This window comes from Gasterosteus aculeatus, unplaced genomic scaffold, assembly GCF_964276395.1.
Source record: "Gasterosteus aculeatus unplaced genomic scaffold, fGasAcu3.hap1.1 HAP1_SCAFFOLD_36, whole genome shotgun sequence".
In the NCBI taxonomy this organism is placed as follows: Eukaryota; Metazoa; Chordata; class Actinopteri; order Perciformes; family Gasterosteidae; genus Gasterosteus; species Gasterosteus aculeatus.
Genome location: NW_027554894.1, coordinates 87,501 through 95,000, shown reverse-complemented (window position 1 = coordinate 95,000; position 7,500 = coordinate 87,501).

Genomic DNA, 7,500 nt, shown 5'->3' with positions numbered 1-7,500 from the left:
GATCCGGGTTCTGGCGTCTTTTTCCGGGTCCAATTCGGCCGTTGTGGGCCTCTGGAGGTGTTTGGGTCCGAGTTCCGGGCTCTGGGGGTGTCTGGTAAAGAGATCCGGGTTCTGGCGTCTTTTTCCGGGTTCGATTCGGCCGTTGTGGGCCTCTGGAGGTGTTTGGGTCCGAGTTCCGGGCTCTGGGGGTGTCTGGTAAAGAGATCCGGGTTCTGGCGTCTTTTTCCGGGTCCAATTCGGCCGTTGTGGGCCTCTGGAGGTGTTTGGGTCCGAGTTCCGGGCTCTGGGGGTGTCTGGTAAAGAGATCCGGGTTCTGGCGTCTTTTTCCTGGCTTAATTCGGCCGTTGTGGGCCCCTGGAGGTGTTTGCGGACCTCCGCGGGTGAAATAATGGAAAAAAAAAAAAGTTAAAGTTTCCAGTCGGGACTATGTGGAGCGAAAAAAACCCGGACTTTTTTGGCTCCGTCAGAAACTAAGTAAAAGTCGGAATATGTGAAGGAAAGCTCAGAAAATGCCTGGGCTTTTTTAGATCGCTTCGATAAATTTTTTTTTAGCTCACATCACTGGGCCACCAGGTCGCAGATTTCAGAAACCTGGTTTTCGGAAACAGAGATCTCCAGGACAGGGCCCCGAGCTTCGGGGGGAGCGTTCCCCAGCTGGACCTAAGCATAGTGGGCCAGGCCCCGGGCGGAAAGAGGCTCCTGGAGCCGAGATACAGGGGTGGCTCCCCGCGCGACTTACCCGATTTCGGAGCACTATTTTCGGACAGTGATGGCAGAGCAGTGGGTGTACTGGATGGAGGAAAATAACAGCTCCAGAGAGCGGCAGAGACCAGACCATGACCCAGAACGGCACACTGTTCCCGGACAGTGATGGCAGAACAGCAGGTGTACCCCATGGATGAATAAAGAGTTCCAGAGAGCGGCAGAACCCAGACCATGACCCAGAACGGCACACTGTTCCCGGACAGTGATGGCAGAACGGCAGGTGTACCGCATGGATGAATAAAGAGTTCCAGAGAGCGTGATATCCCAGACCATGACCCAGAACGACACACTATTCCCGGACAGTGATGGCAGAACAGCAGGTGTACCGCATGGATGAATAAAGAGCTCCAGAGAGCGGCAGAGACCAGACCAAGTCCCAGAACGACACACTATTCCCGGACAGTGATGGCAGAACAGCAGGTGCAGTGGATGGATGAATAAAGAGCTCCAGAGAGCGGCAGAGACCAGACCAAGTCCCAGAACGGTACACTATTCCCGGACAGTGATGGCAGACCAGCAGGTGTACATGATGGATGAATAAAGAGTTCCAGAGAGCGGCAGAGACCAGACCATGACCCAGAACGGCACACTGTTCCCGGACAGTGATGGCAGACCAGCAGGTGTACCCCATGGATGAATAAAGAGTTCCAGAGAGCGTGATATCCCAGACCATGACCCAGAACGGCACACTGTTCCCGGACAGTGATGGCAGACCAGCAGGTGTACCCCATGGATGAATAAAGAGTTCCAGAGAGCGTGATATCCCAGACCATGACCCAGAACGGCACACTGTTCCCGGACAGTGATGGCAGACCAGCAGGTGTACATGATGGATGAATAAAGAGTTCCAGAGAGCGGCAGAGACCAGACCATGACCCAGAACGACACACTATTCCCGGACAGTGATGGCAGAACAGCAGGTGTACCGCATGGATGAATACAGAGCTCCAGAGAGCGGCAGAGACCAGACCAAGTCCCAGAACGACACACTATTCCCGGACAGTGATGGCAGAACGGCAGGTGTACCGCATGGATGAATAAAGAGTTCCAGAGAGCGTGATATCCCAGACCATGACCCAGAACGACACACTATTCCCGGACAGTGATGGCAGACCAGCAGGTGCAGTGGATGGATGAATAAAGAGCTCCAGAGAGCGGCAGAACCCAGACCAAGTCCCAGAACGACACACTGTTCCCGGACAGTGATGGCAGACCAGCAGGTGTACATGATGGATGAATAAAGAGCTCCAGAGAGCGGCAGAGACCAGACCAAGTCCCAGAACGACACACTATTCCCGGACAGTGATGGCAGAACAGCAGGTGTACCGCATGGATGAATACACAGTTCCAGAGAGCGGGAGATCCCGGCCGATGTCCGATGACGAAGCACTGTATGGGACACTTTGAAGGAAGGGTCGGTCTCCTGGATGAAAAGAACTTTAATTTTCTGACTTAAAATACGGAGTTAAAGTTTCCAGTCGGGACGATAAGGAGGGCAAAAAAACCCGGACTTTTTTGGCTCCGTCAGAAACTAAGTAAAAGTCGGACTATGTGAAGGAAAGCTCAGAAAATGCCTGGAGAATTTTGAGCGGACCGGAAAAAAAAAGTTCCAGCCGACATCACTGGGCCACCAGGTCGCAGATTCCTGAAACCCGGTTTTTAGAAACATAGGCCTCCAGTCGTGAAGACCGGCGTTTGTGCGGTTCGGATCCGACTCAGACCTCAGTATTTTCGGACACCCTCGGACAGTGGCGGGGGTGGAAGAACCGGAGCCTCATGCAGAACTGGCTGTCGGGGAGCAAGCGGACGCTGCCCCGGCAGGAGGCATCATTCCGGGCACTGTGGCTGATCGGTAGCTTTCGTGGATGGATGACTGAGCGAACGAACGAGATGACGGCGGTGCGTCCTGGCTGATGTCCCAGTACGGGGCACTATTCTCGGATGCTGATGGCAGAACAGCAGGTGCAGTGGACGGATGAACACACAGTTCCATAGAGCGGCAGAACCCAGACCATGTCCCAGAACGGGACACTATTCTTGGATGCTGATGTCAGAACAGCAGGTGTAACGCATGGATGAATACAGAGTTCCAGAGAGCGGCAGAGACCAGACCATGTCCCAGAACGGCACACCATTCTCGGATGCTGATGTCAGAACAGCAGGTGTAACGCATGGATGAATACAGAGTTCCAGAGAGCGGCAGAGACCAGACCATGTCCCTGTACGGGACACTATTCTCGGATGCTGATGTCAGAACAGCAGGTGCAGCGGACGGACTAATACACAGTTCCAGAGAGCGGTATTTCACGGCAGATATCCGATGATGAAGCGCTATTGTCGGACACTGATGGCAGAACAGCAGGTGCACTGGATGAAGGAAATAAACAGAACATAGTTCCAGAGGGCGGGATATCCCAGACCAAGTCCCAGAACGGCGCGCTATTGTCGGACACTGATGGCAGAACAGCAGGTGCACTGGATGAAGGAAATAAACAGAACATAGTTCCAGAGAGCGTGATATCCCAGACCAAGTCCCAGAACGGCCCACTATTCCCGGACACTCATCTACTTAAAATCTCCCTGATTACCTGCCAGAACAGAGCAGATCCAGAGAGCGGTATTTCACGGCAGCTATCCGATGATGAAGCGCTATTGTCGGACACTGATGGCAGAACAGCAGGTGCACTGGATGAAGGAAATGAACAGAACATAGTTCCAGAGAGCGGGATATGCGAGACCATGTCCCAGTACGGGACACTATTGTCGGATGCTGATGTCAGAACAGCAGGTGCAGTGGATGAAGGAAATAAACAGAACACAGTTCCATGGAGCGGGAGATCCCAGACCATGTCCCAGTACGGGACACTATTGTCGGATGCTGATGTCAGAACAGCAGGTGCAGTGGATGAAGGAAATAAACAGAACACAGTTCCATGGAGCGGGAGATCCCAGACCATGTCCCAGTACGGGACACTATTCTCGGATGCTGATGTCAGAACAGCAGGTGCAGTGGATGGATGAAATAAACAGTTCCAGAGAGCGTGAGATCCCGGCTGATATCCGATGAAGAAGCACTGTTCACGGACACTGATGGCAGAACAGCAGGTGCAGCGGATGGATGAATACACAGTTCCAGACAGCGGGAGATCCCTGACCATGTCCCAGTACGGGACACTATTCTCGGATGCTGATGTCAGAACAGCAGGTGTAACGCATGGATGAATACAGAGTTCCAGAGAGCGGCAGAACCCAGACCATGACCCAGAACGGCACACTGTTCCCGGACAGTGATGGCAGACCAGCAGGTGTACCCCATGGATGAATAAAGAGTTCCAGAGAGCGGCAGAACCCAGACCAAGTCCCAGAACGACACACTATTCCCGGACAGTGATGGCAGAAGAGCAGGTGTACCGCATGGATGAATACAGAGCTCCAGAGAGCGGCAGAGACCAGACCAAGTCCCAGAACGGCACACTGTTCCCGGACAGTGATGGCAGAACGGCAGGTGTACCGCATGGATGAATAAAGAGTTCCAGAGAGCGTGATATCCCAGACCATGACCCAGAACGACACACTATTCCCGGACAGTGATGGCAGAACAGCAGGTGTACCGCATGGATGAATAAAGAGTTCCAGAGAGCGGCAGAACCCAGACCATGACCCAGAACGACACACTATTCCCGGACAGTGATGGCAGAACAGCAGGTGTACCGCATGGATGAATACACAGTTCCAGAGAGCGGGAGATCCCGGCCGATGTCCGATGACGAAGCACTGTATGGGACACTTTGAAGGAAGGGTCGGTCTCCTGGATGAAAAGAACTTTAATTTTCTGACTTAAAATACGGAGTTAAAGTTTCCAGTCGGGACGATAAGGAGGGCAAAAAAACCCGGACTTTTTTGGCTCCGTCAGAAACTAAGTAAAAGTCGGACTATGTGAAGGAAAGCTCAGAAAATGCCTGGAGAATTTTGAGCGGACCGGAAAAAAAAAGTTCCAGCCGACATCACTGGGCCACCAGGTCGCAGATTCCTGAAACCCGGTTTTTAGAAACATAGGCCTCCAGTCGTGAAGACCGGCGTTTGTGCGGTTCGGATCCGACTCAGACCTCAGTATTTTCGGACACCCTCGGACAGTGGCGGGGGTGGAAGAACCGGAGCCTCATGCAGAACTGGCTGTCGGGGAGCAAGCGGACGCTGCCCCGGCAGGAGGCATCATTCCGGGCACTGTGGCTGATCGGTAGCTTTCGTGGATGGATGACTGAGCGAACGAACGAGATGACGGCGGTGTGTCCTGGCTGATGTCCCAGTACGGGGCACTATTCTCGGATGCTGATGGCAGAACAGCAGGTGCAGTGGACGGATGAACACACAGTTCCATAGAGCGGCAGAACCCAGACCATGTCCCAGAACGGGACACTATTCTTGGATGCTGATGTCAGAACAGCAGGTGTAACGCATGGATGAATACAGAGTTCCAGAGAGCGGCAGAGACCAGACCATGTCCCAGAACGGCACACCATTCTCGGATGCTGATGTCAGAACAGCAGGTGTAACGCATGGATGAATACAGAGTTCCAGAGAGCGGCAGAGACCAGACCATGTCCCTGTACGGGACACTATTCTCGGATGCTGATGTCAGAACAGCAGGTGCAGCGGACGGACTAATACACAGTTCCAGAGAGCGGTATTTCACGGCAGATATCCGATGATGAAGCGCTATTGTCGGACACTGATGGCAGAACAGCAGGTGCACTGGATGAAGGAAATAAACAGAACATAGTTCCAGAGGGCGGGATATCCCAGACCAAGTCCCAGAACGGCGCGCTATTGTCGGACACTGATGGCAGAACAGCAGGTGCACTGGATGAAGGAAATAAACAGAACATAGTTCCAGAGAGCGTGATATCCCAGACCAAGTCCCAGAACGGCCCACTATTCCCGGACACTCATCTACTTAAAATCTCCCTGATTACCTGCCAGAACAGAGCAGATCCAGAGAGCGGTATTTCACGGCAGATATCCGATGATGAAGCGCTATTGTCGGACACTGATGGCAGAACAGCAGGTGCAGTGGATGAAGGAAATAAACAGAACACAGTTCCATGGAGCGGGAGATCCCAGACCATGTCCCAGTACGGGACACTATTCTCGGATGCTGATGTCAGAACAGCAGGTGCAGTGGATGAAGGAAATAAACAGAACATAGTTCCAGAGAGCGGGAGATCCGAGACCATGTCCCAGTACGGGACACTATTCTCGGATGCTGATGTCAGAACAGCAGGTGCAGTGGATGAAGGAAATAAACAGAACATAGTTCCAGAGAGCGGGAGATCCGAGACCATGTCCCAGTACGGGACACTATTCTCGGATGCTGATGTCAGAACAGCAGGTGCAGTGGATGAAGGAAATAAACATAACACAGTTCCAGAGAGCGGGATATCCCAGACCATGTCCCAGTACGGGACACTATTCTCGGATGCTGATGTCAGAACAGCAGGTGCAGCGGATGGATGAATTAAACAGTTCCAGAGAGCGTGAGATCCCGGCAGATATCCGATGAAGAAGCGCTATTGTCGGACACTGATGGCAGAACAGCAGGTGCAGCGGATGGATGAAATAAACAGTTCCATGGAGCGGTATTTCCCGACAGATATCCGATGACGAAGGACCACTTGGGACGCTTTGAAGGAAGGGTCGGTCTCCTGGATGAAAAAGACTTTAATTTTCTGACTTAAAAAAAAAGTTAAAGTTTCCAGTCGGGACGATAAGGAGGGCAAAAAAACCCGGACTTTTTTGGCTCCGTCAGAAACTAAGTAAAAGTCGGAATATGTGGCGCAAAGCCCTAAAATCCCCTGGAGAATTTTGAGCGGACCGGAAAAAAAAAGTTCCAGCTGACATCACTGGGCCACCAGGTCGCAGATTTCAGAAACCTGGTTTTCGGAAACACAGGGCTCCAGGGCTGAGACCCGGGCTTCGTGGGGAGCGTTCCCCAGCTGGGCCTAAGCATCTTCGGACAACTTTGGGCGGAAAAGCGGGTTCGGGAACCGGGATATGGGGCGGGTTACGCGGCGTGACCTGCCCAAGTGCAGTGCACTATTCCCGGACGCTCATCTACTTAAAATCTCCCTGATTACCTGCCAGAACAGAGCAGATCCAGAGAGCGGTATTTCACGGCAGCTATCCGATGATGAAGCGCTGTTGTCGGACACTGATGGCAGAACAGCAGGTGCGGTGGATGAAATAAACAGTTCCAGAGAGCGGTATTTCACGGCAGTTATCCGATGATGAAGCGCTGTTGTCGGACACTGATGGCAGAACAGCAGGTGCAGTGGATGGACGAATTAAACAGTTCCAGAGAGCGTGAGATCCCGGCTGATATCCGATGAAGAAGCACTGTTCTCGGACACTGATGGCAGAACAGCAGGTGCAGTGGATGGATGAAGTAAACAGTTCCAGAGAGCGTGAGATCCCGGCTGATATCCGATGAAGAAGCGCTATTGTCGGACACTGATGGCAGAACAGCAGGTGCAGTGGATGGATGAAATAAACAGTTCCAGAGAGCGGTATCTCACGGCAGATATCCGATGATGAAGCGCTGTTGTCGGACACTGATGGCAGAACGGCAGGTGCACTGGATGGATGAAATAAACAGTTCCATAGAGCAGGAGATCCCAGACCATGTCCCATAACGGCACACTATTCTCGGATGCTGATGTCAGAACAGCAGGTGCAGTG